This window comes from Dryas octopetala, chromosome 3 (genome assembly GCF_963921425.1).
Source record: "Dryas octopetala chromosome 3, drDryOcto1.1, whole genome shotgun sequence".
Classification (NCBI taxonomy): Eukaryota; Viridiplantae; Streptophyta; class Magnoliopsida; order Rosales; family Rosaceae; genus Dryas; species Dryas octopetala.
Genome location: NC_141368.1, coordinates 13,696,153 through 13,707,615, shown reverse-complemented (window position 1 = coordinate 13,707,615; position 11,463 = coordinate 13,696,153). Strand labels below are relative to the sequence as shown.

Here is an 11,463-nt window from a genome sequence, read left to right as displayed (position 1 = left end):
GGCAGCAGCCACCTTGCTGCCACGCAGGCAGCCACCTAGCTTCCACGCAGGCAGCCACCTTGCTGCCACGCAGGCAGCCACCTAGCTGCCACGCAGGCAGCCACCTAGCTGCCACGCAGGCAGCCACCTTGCTGCCACGCAGGCAGCCACCTAGCTGCCACGCAGGCAGCCACCAAGCAGCCACGCAGGCAGCCACCTAGCTGCCCACGCAGGCGGCACGTCACCCCCACGAATATTTTAATAATTTAAATATTTAAACAATTTTGTTCAAACAATTTTGAGATATTTTTGTGTTCTTCTTGAGTATATGAATATTTTACTTGTTTAAATTTTTGCACTAGAATACATGTGTAGAAATTGCAGGTAATTAATGAACCAGTTGTTCATACATAAATATTGAACCTGTAGCTTCAATAATGCCATATAAGGAACCTGAAGTTTCCTTCATAAATTCACCATACATGATAAAACCAGTAGATTTTACATGTCTATACCATGTTATAGAACTTGAAGTTCTTATTTATTGTTTATGGATATTATTGCCCGAAGCACTAATCATGATTATTTGTTCCTTTCAACCAAAGAATGTCAAATCTCAACAAGCTTGATTTTGTCGCTTTGGAAGTTTCCGGAAGAAACTATCTAAAGTGGACTCAAGATGTTAAGCTTCATTTGACTGCCAAGAAGATGAGATCGACAATCAATGCAGACAATGTTGTCGCAGAATCTCTTAAGGCAAGTGCCATGATCTTCATTAGGAAGCATATGGAGGAAGCACTCCAAGTTGAGTACCTCGCTGAAGAGGATCCACGAGCTCTTTGGGTTGCTCTGGAAGAGCGGTTTGACCATCAAAAGACCATTTTCTTGCCTGAAGCAAGACATGATTGGCAGAACATTCGTTTCCAGGATTTCAAATCCGTGAATGAGTATAATTCGGAGATCTGCCGGATCCGGTCGCTCCTCAAATTTTGTGGGGAGGAGCTCACCGAAGCTGACCTATTGGAGAAGACTTTCTCCACCTTCCCTGCCTCCTGTTTGGTCCTGCAGCAACAATACAGGGAGAGGAATTTTACCAAGTTCTCGGCATTGATCACCACTCTGTTGCTCGCTGAAAAGAACAACAACTTATTAATGAGAAATGATCAAGCCCGACCTGTCGGTACTAAAGCAGCACCATTGCCTGAAGCAAACGCTGTTACTTATCGCGATTCAAACCGCGAAAGAGGATACCGAGGTCATGGAAAGGGCACAAAGTCTAACCGCCCGAGATATGGAAGGAAAGGTTCTCAGAAGAATGGCCTGTATGACGGAGGCCAATGTGGCCATGGCCCACGTGGTAGAAACCACGGTCCCTCGGCCCTAAGAACTCGAAATGAGAGGAACACTGGTCCAGCCCGTCGCCACCAGAATCAGAATCAGAATGATCTCTGTTACCGATGTGGAGGAACTGATCACTGGTCCCGCACCTGCCGTGCATCAGCGCAAGCTGTAAATGAGTATCACGCCAGTCGTGGAACTCGAGAGACCAATCTCGTTGAGGGATCATTTCCTATGGATACCACCTTAGAGGTCACTGATTTCCAGACTGCTACTGGACACTTCGAGGACTAGAAACTCGATGACATGGATATGATCGGCGCTTGTGCCGTATTTATTTTCTGAATAATGTTTTTCTTATTCAGATTATTTTGGTGATTTATGATTTGGATTATTTGTTTTGGAAATTTGGTTATGCTCGAATATTATTTAATTCAATTAAGTTATTTTCATACATGTGATCTATTGAATTAAATTTATGAATAAGCATGTTTAGTGGGGAAGTTTGTTGTCTGGCAGACAGTGCTACTACGCACACCATACTTCAAGATCGGAAGTATTTTTCAAACTTATTGCTTACTCATACCTCTGTGACAACCATATCAGGCTAATCCAACCTGATAGAGGGCCATGGCAAAGCCCATTTTTATGTTGTCAAATGGTACTGAATTACCATTAATGAGGCCTTATATTCTCCAAGTTCCAGAAGAACGTTGTTGAGTTATAAGGATATTCGAGCCAACGATTATCATGTTGAAACCACTGAGGAAAATGGAGTGGAATATCTTTGCATAACCTCCAATTTGTATGGCCAGAAGCGTAATTGGGGAAATTGAAATGCCTATCGAGCGGTCTTTATATGACCACCATTAGATCGATTGAGGACAATCACATAGTTAACCAGAAGTTAACCAATTCGAGCAGTTTCTTTCTATGGCATGACCGGTTGGGATACCCAGGTCAAAGTATGATGCGCCGTATCCTCAATTCATCACACGGGCATCCCCTTACTAATAAGGATCTTGTGTTTAGTGACACACTATGCCAAACTTGCTCGCTTAGAAAGTTGAATACTAGACCATTATATGCAAAGACTAGTAAAGACTCCATCCTTTTCCTGCAAAGGATACAAGGGAATATTTGTGGACCTATCCAACCACCATGCGGACCATTTAAATATTTTATGGTTTTGGTTGATGCATCGACAAAGTGATCACATGTTACACTATTGTCCACAAGAAACGCTGCTTTTGCTAAACTTCTCGCCCAGAAGGCTCACCACACGGATTATCTTATAAAGTTCAGAAGATTTGATAATGCCGGAGAGTTTACATCGAAAACTTTCGATGATTATTGCATGCCCCTTGGGATTAATGTTGAACATCGAGTTCCCCATGTTCACACCCAGAATGGTCTCGCAGAAGCGTTCATTAAAAGATTACAAATGATCGCACGAACCTTGGTTATGCGTTCATTAAAACAATCTTGCATGCAGCCATGTTGGTCCGGTTGAGGCCCACTGCTACCCAACCTTACTCCGCGTTACAGCTGGTGACTGGGTACGAACCTGACGTTTCGTACTTACGCGTATTTGGGTATGCAGTTTACGTGCTAGTTGCGCCGCTACAACGTACCAAAATAGGTCCTCAACGAACGATGGGCATATATGTCGATTATGAATCCCCATCCATTATACGCTTTTTAGAGCCCTTGACAGGCGATCTCTTTACCGCTAAATTTGCGGATTGTCACTTTGATGAGACAGTCTTCCCGCCGTTAGGGGGAGATATGAACGTCACCGTTCCTGAAGAACGACGTGAATTGACGTGGAATGTCCCCACTATGTCTCATCTCGATCCCCGAACCGCACAATGTGATAGTGAAGTGCGGAAAATTCTAGATCTACAGAGTATAACTCATAATATGCCAGACGCATTCTCTGATCTAGCTAAAGTGACGAGATCACATATACCTGCTGCAAATGTGCCTGCAAGGATATCCGTCCCCGAAGGATGTGTCGTCCCAGGAGGACGTGTCGTCCCAGATGGACGAGGTACAACAATAGTGGCTAACCAGTCATATGTCCCTGCCCAGAAGTGAGGTTGACCACTAGGTTCGATGGACTCTTATCCCCGGAAGAGGATACATTTGGCACAAATGAGTCCCCTTGACATCGCGATCTCAATCGATCCATCTCACGAAATAGTTCCGGATTATGGGTCCGTCCCAGAAGAGACGACGTTGGGGGACGCTCCAACGTTTGAACCCACTCCCGAGAACATAGAGATCTCTATAAATTATGCATGCTTAAGTGAGCTCTGGAATCGAAACGAGATTATCATCGATGATATATTTGTATTCGCGGTAGCTACCGAAATTATAACTAGCGATGACATCGAACCTCGCTCCGTTGATAAATGTCAACGTCGAGACGACTGGCCAAAATGGAAAGAAGCAATCCAGGTCGAATTAGATTCCTTGACAAAGAGAAAGGTGTTTGGGCCTGTCGTTCCTACACCTTCCCCATGTTAAACCTGTAGAATTTAAATGGGTATTTGTAAGGAAGCGTAATGAGAAAAACGAGATTGTGAGATACAAGGCTCGTTAGTGGCGCAAGGATTTTCTCAACGCCCTGGGATTGATTACGAGGAAGAGTATTCCCCCGTAATGGACGTTATAACGTTCCACTACCTTATCAGTTTGGTAGTTTCCGAAAAACTGAGTATGCAGCTTATGGATGTGGTCACTGCTTATCTCTATGGGGATCTTGATACAGAGATATATATGAAAGTTCCCGAAGGACTTAAGACACCCGATGCAAATAGTTCCAGACCACGGAACACGCTCTCCATTAGTTTGAGGCGTTCACTTTATGGATTGAAACAATCCGGACGGAGGTGGTATAACCGTCTAAGTGAGTATTTGATCGGGATGGGATATGTGAATAAATGTTTTATGCCCTTGCGTGTTTATTAAGAACAAGTTCTGGTTTTGCTATTGTAGTTGTTTATGTCGATGACATGAATCTAATTGGTACTCCTGAAGAGATCAAAGAAACAACTAAACACCTGAAGTTGGAATTCGAGATGAAAGATCTTGGGAGAACGAACTTCTGTCTCGGCCTGGAACTCGAGCACCGTGCAGATGGAATTTTGGTCCATCAATCGAATTACATCCAGAAGATGTTAAGGCGCTTTAATGAGGATAAAGCAAAGCCTTCTAGCACGCTCATGATCGTCCGTAGTCTAGATCCTAAGAAAGATCCGTTTCGTCCTGCAGATGATAACGAAGAGATATTGGCACCAGAAGTCCCATATCTAAGTGCAATAGGCGCATTATTGTACTTGACTCAATGTACTAGACCGGACATCTCATTCACTGTGAACTTGTTAGCTATATGTGTCTCTGCGCCAACACGCCGCCATTGGAATGGCATAAAAGACTTTTTCCGCTACCTTAAAGGTACGACAGATATGGGCTTATTCTATCCCTAGCTACGCATCAAGGAATGGATCGAACCCCCTCGATCCTCGGAACGATGCCCGCCTTGTTGGATATGCTGACGCAGGGTATCTATCAGACCCGCACAAGGCGCGTTCTCAAACTGGTTACGTCTTTACCATTGGGAATACAGCAATATCTTGGAGGTCAACGAAACAGACCCTTGTTGCTACCTCTTCGAATCATGCTGAGATTATAGCCCTTCACGAAGCAGTTCGTGAATGTATATGGCTGAGAGCAGTTTCTAAACATGTTCGAAGTACGTGTGGGCTGAAATCCACCACTGATGAACCAACGATTATCTATGAGGATAATGCCGCTTGCATCGAGCAGATGAAGACGGGTTTCATCAAAGGAGACAACACCAAGCATATTGCACCGAAGTTCTTCTTCAATCAACAGCAACAAGAGCATCAGATGATTGAAGTCAAGCAGATCCGATCTCAAGACAACCATGCAGACCTCTTTACCAAGTCACTGCCAAAGTCCACGTTCTTGATGCATGTTCGAGGTATTGGTTTGTGTAGATTGGCTGATTTACCTAGTATGTAGTCTTCAGGGGGAGTCGACATCAGGGGGAGTATCCCGAAGCATACTCGTTTGACCATCGTGTACTCTTTTGTCCTTCGTCCAGGGTTATTTTGTCCCACTGGGTTTTGTTACCTGGCAAGGTTTTAATGAGGCACATCTTGGCATGGTCACCCTACTCATACTACATCCTGAAGATGTGTTGATCTGATATATATGCATTTGCTCATCTTTTCCCTTCGACCACGGGTTTTTCCCATTGGGTTTACCGGGCAAGGTTTTGGTGTAGCAACTCTAATGCACCCCGCTCCCATTGACATACTATTTGCCTATGATCCAGAAGATATGACTTCACCTACTTTCGAGGTTCTGATGTGACTACTCCACACTCAAGCGCGTTGCACTCTTTTTCCTTCGACCAGGGTTGTTTTTGTTCCCACAGGGTTTTTATTACTTGGCAAGGTTTTAACGAGGCAACTTAGAAGCGCATAGCAGAGACAACACTAATGACATGGAATATCCAAGGGGGAGTGTTGTAAATATATTGATTTATGTGGCTATCCCTGTAATTAGTTGTAGGGGCATACTAGTAAATATACAAAACCTAGTAAACCCTACTTCTATATAAGGATATTTATAACATGAAGAAGATAGACTGATCATATTTTCTCTGCCTCCTCTCTTTCCACAAACCCTAATTTTCTACATACTTTTACAACACAGCAAACATTATTAGTTAATTTATCTGACGTAATTTCCAATAGTTCAAAGTGTTTCACATTTTTCTTTGTAACTAGTCTCTACCTCTTTGACAAGTGTGCCAACAATATCATACTCACAATCCAAGTGTCATCCATGCATTCTAGTTGTCATGAATGAATAATCAAGTGGCATCCTAGCTTGCATCATTAATTTTAAAAGCATGTGAAGCCCATTGTATTCTCTAAAATAATTTTGTTAAAACTAATTCTCATGCCCAAGCACAAGGCAAATATATAAGCATATTGAAAGAAGTTGCAAAGCAAACAAAAAACATAAAACAAACAAAAATGGAATCAACCAATACATGTGGGTCTCACCTCTAATAAAGAGGTGATATAAAAAATATGACTGACGTTATTGATTTCTTTGATGTATTTCACATTTTCCTGTGTACGTAACTAGTCTATATATATATACCTCTGTGACAAGTGCCAACAATATCATACTCAAACAATTCAAGTGTCATGCATGCATTCTAGCTGTCATGAATGAATAATCAAGTAGCATCTAGGCATCGTTTTAAAAGCAGGTGAAGCCCATGGTAATGTGAAACATTATTTGTCATGCCAAAGCAAAATTAAGGTAATATATATATATATATATATATATGTAAGCATATGGGAGGAAGCTGCAAATTGCAAATAAAGGAAAGGATGACAGAATTGAAGGTAGAGATCGTCTCGAAAAAACTAATCAGGCCATCCTCTCCAACTTCTCATCACCATAAAAACTTCAAGCTCTCTCTTTTTGAGCAATCATTCCCTCCAAATATTCGCGCAGAAATGATTTTCTTCTACTCAGCCTCCAACAGCAGCAACCATATGGTATCGAAATCATTGTTGTCTCACCAGCTACAGAAGTCGCTATCCAAAACCTTGGTTCATTACTATCCATTCGCCGGACGACTCAACGGGGCATCCATTGACTGCAATGACGAAGGTGCTTATTTTGTAGAAGCCCAAATCAACTGCCACCTCTCTAATTTTCTCTCCCAAATACCAGGTCCCAATTTACTATGCCAATTTATTTCCTCTAGTTTTACTAAACTTGAAGCATTGGATGGTCTTCTACATGTTCAAGTCACTGTCTTTAACTGCGGAGGAGTAGCTATTGGAGTCTCTCTTTCACACAAGATTGCGGATGCATCATCTCTGTTCACATTCGTCCAGAGCTGGACCATGGCTGCTCGTAATGAATTCGTCGAACATGTTCATCATGATCAACAAATACTGCTTCCGGAGTTCATCAATACTGGGCCGTTGATGCCGCCTGTGTCTCCATTGCCAACGAGCACCTCAAACGGCCTAATAATAATCCCAGCTCAAAATTTCACAACAAGGAGGTTTGTGTTTAGGGCCTCAAAGATGACCAGTCTCAAGGCCAAAACCAGTAGACTACTACTTAATCAACAGCCCGGCACTAATGGCCCGACACGCGTGGAATTAGTATCTGCAATTGTGTTGAAATGTGCCATTAATGCTGTAGCTGCTGCTGCATCTCAATCTATATCATCATCAACGCCTGCGCTACTGTCCCAAGCCATCAATTTGCGCAAACGAATGGTCCCTCGACTGCCGGACAATGTGTTAGGGAATCTCGTTGGGCGATTCCATGTGTTGGTTGAAAAAAATGACATCGAATTATCTGAACTGGTAGTTGAGATGTCGAAAGGGTTCATGGACTTCTGCAATTATGACAAGGCAAAGACATTTCAAAGCGAAGATTGCTTCTCTGTGCTTTCTGAATCTCTTAGAAAGCGGACTGAACTTCGTGATAAGGGACTCAATTATGAGTTTTGGTGTTCAAGTTTATGCGGATTTCCACTATATGATATGGATTTTGGGTGGGGAAAACCCATTTGGGTCACTTGTCCTTCGCACTTCGACAAGTTTATCCTTTTGGTTGATACCAAATGGGGTGAAGATATTGAAGCTTGGGTGAACCTGCAAGAAAAGGAGATGGCTATATTTGAACGTGATGAAATGCTTCTTTCATTTGCTTCCTTGAACCCTAGTGCAATTGCCAGTCAGTGCCGCATGTGAGAATGACAAACTGTAATGGATACTTAACGTTGCAGCCATCTATTTAAGCATTTAACTATATCATTATCATTGTTTTAATGTTTATTGGACACATAAGAATCACTGCAGTGAAATAGTGTAGTGACAGTTTGGTTGTCACTGTAGTGCAAGAAAATAAAATTCTTTATAAGCATTCAAATGCCCTTTCGGTGATACATCATACTTGTGTCGTGCTCTATTGCTCGTTTTTGGTATTTTAAATAATTTAGTTTATGATTATAAAGTCCACAAATAAAGCTTGATAGACATGCAAAACGGACCACGCATGTTTTGTTTTTGATAAATAGGTCCTATTTTATTTATACCGGCCCACAGTATAAATTTTAGTAACAGCAACTTCCGCTTTTGCTGTTGCTGTTGCTACATCCACCGCTTAGCCACCTCTCCAAACTTGTCTTTGCTTTGAATAAAATATCAATAGAAACTAAGGAGACTTTCGTTTAAGATGTTTAGTTTTATAATATACTGAATAAAGTCTTATGACTTTTAAAATTTTAACTAAAATTCAATAATATTGTAACTATTATATGTTACATAATATTGATCTATTATTTTCTATTTTTTGCACACATATCAGGCGCCGAGTGGTCGGAGGCTATTTTCGATTGTTCGGCAGTGCATTTTTACTTATTTGTCAACCCTGATTTGTCGGCTAATTTCTTTGCGGTAATGTTAGGGGTACAACATTTTTAGTACCATATATGTATCACATTTCTAACAAAGATGGAGTCAATGAATACATATGAATCTCACCTTTAATAAAAGGGGTGGTATAAAAAATGCGGCATAGGTTATTGATTTACCTAACGTAATATCCAATGGTTCATAATGTTTCATTTTTTCCTATGTTTCTAGTCTCTACCTCTTTGACATGTGCCAACAATTTCATACTCAAACAATCCAATTTTCATCCATGCATTCTACTTGTCATGAATGAATAATAAAATGGCATCCATGCATCTGAGATGTGAGTCTCACCTCTAATAAAGTGGTGATATAAAAAATGTGGCCTACATTATTGATTTCTTTAACGTAATATTGAATGGTTCATAATGTTTCACATTTTCCTATGTTTCTAGTCTCTTCCTCTTTGACAAGTGCCAACATTATCATACTTAGACAATCCATTTGACATCAATGCATTAGCTAGTTGTCATGAATGAATAATTAAATAGTATCCAGGGATTTGAGATTGATGTGAGTCTCACCTCTAATAAAGATGTGATATAAATAAAAAATGCAACAAATGTTATTGATTTCATTGACATAATTAATATCCAATTTTTCATAGTGCGTGTTCACATTTTCATGTATTTCTAGTCTCTACCTCTTTTACATGTGCCAACAATATCCTACTCAAACAATCCAATTGTTATCCATGCATTCTAGCTGTCATGAATGAGTAATCAAGTGGCATTCAGGCATCATTTTTCAACCATGTGAAGCCCTGTATTCTGTAACATTGTTTGGTTAAAAGTATTTCTCATGCCCAAGCACAAGGCAAATATATAAGCATATTGAAAGAAGCTGCAAACCAAACCAAAAAATAAAAAACAGAAACGATGACAGAAAGAAAGGTAGAGATCATCTCAAGAAAAACCATCAGGCCATCTTCTCCAACTCCTCGTCACCACAAAGACTTCAAGCTCTCCTTTTTGGACCAAAGATCTCCACCTAATTCGTACGCAACCATGATTTTCTTCTACTCAGGCTCCAACAGCAGAATCCATATCCATAAACATGGTGTTGATTTAGCTTCCCAGGAGCAGCAAATGGTATCGAACCATCTACAGAAGTCCCTATCCGAAACCTTGGTTCATTTCTATCCGCTCGCGGGGCGATTCAAAGACGCTGTGTCCATTGAGTGTAACGATGTAGGCGCTTCGTTTGTAGAAGCCCAAATCAACTACTACCTCTTGGATGTTCTCTCCCAACCTGAACCCAATTTACTTCTCCACTTTATTCCAAAAACCAGTACTCCTAATCATGATGCCTTGGATGCTCTTCTGCATGTTCAACTAACTCTCTTTAATTGTGGAGGAATAGCTATTGGAGTCTCTCTTTCACACAAGGTCGCGGATGCATTATCTTTGTGCACATTTGTCCAGAGCTGGACCGCGGCTACTCGTCATGAATATGACATTAATGGTCATGATCATCAAATTCTGCTTCCAGATTTATTCAGTGGACCGTCTTTGATGCCAGCTTCGGATAGGCATAGGCTGATCACATTCACCCCAGCATTACCAGCTCTTCAAAATTTCACCACAAGGAGGTTTGTGTTCAGCTCCTTTAAGATGGCCAGTCTCAAGGCCAAAATTAGCAGACTACTACTTGATCAAAAGCTTGGCATTGTTAATGGCCCCACAAACGTGGAATTAGTATATGCAGTTGTGCTCAAATGTGCTATTAATGCTGTTGCTGCTTCTCAATCCATATCATCACCATCAAGGCCGTCACTAGTGTCTCAAGCCGTGAACTTGCGCAAGAGAATGGTCCCTCCCCTGCCCCACAATTCTATGGGGAATCTCGTTTCACAATTCCATCTGTTACTGGAAAAAAATGATATCGAATTACATGAACTGGTTGTCAAGATGAGGAAAGGGTTAACAGACTTCTGCAATGACAAGGCAAATAGATTTAAAGGCGAAGATGGTTTTTCAATGGTTTGTGAATCTCTTAGAGAGATGGATGAACTTCAGAAGTTGGGAGTAAATATCTTTTTCTTGTCAAGTTTGTGCGGATTTCCCTTATATGATACAGATTTAGGGTGGGGAAAACCCATTTGGGTCACTTGTCCTATGTACTTCAACCATCTTTTCGTTTTGAGCAAATGGGGTGAAGATATTGAAGCTTGGGTGAACATGGAAGAACCAGTGATGGCTATATTTGAACGTGATGAGATGCTTCTTTCACTTGCTTCCTTGAATCCTAGTGCAATTGTTAGTCGTTCCAGCATGTGAGAATGAGAAGTACGTACTGGTTTAGGATTTATCGTTATGAAATAAATAAATTAAAGGTCTTTCTTTCATTAGCTTAATTGGAAAGAATTTAACCTTTTGCATGATTTTCATAATGGCTATATTTGAATATGATGAGATGCTTTTTCATTTGCTCCCTTGAATTCAGTGTGAAATTGCCGGTCCAAATAAATACATACAGTAGTGCTAGACTGTTTCCTTGTAAAATATTGTTTAGTGCAGGTGGATACCAAACTCATTCTCGCAGTCCAATTGTCATGAATGAATAATCAAGTGGCATCCAAGCAGTCTAA

General features: G+C 41.1%; 1 pseudogene; it reads left to right on the top strand.

Annotated features, from left to right (window-relative positions):
* The first annotated feature begins 9,751 nt into the window (after positions 1 to 9,751).
* LOC147291126 (cocaine synthase pseudogene) lies at positions 9,752 to 11,152 on the top strand (annotated as a pseudogene).
* The last annotated feature ends 311 nt before the right edge of the window (positions 11,153 to 11,463 follow it).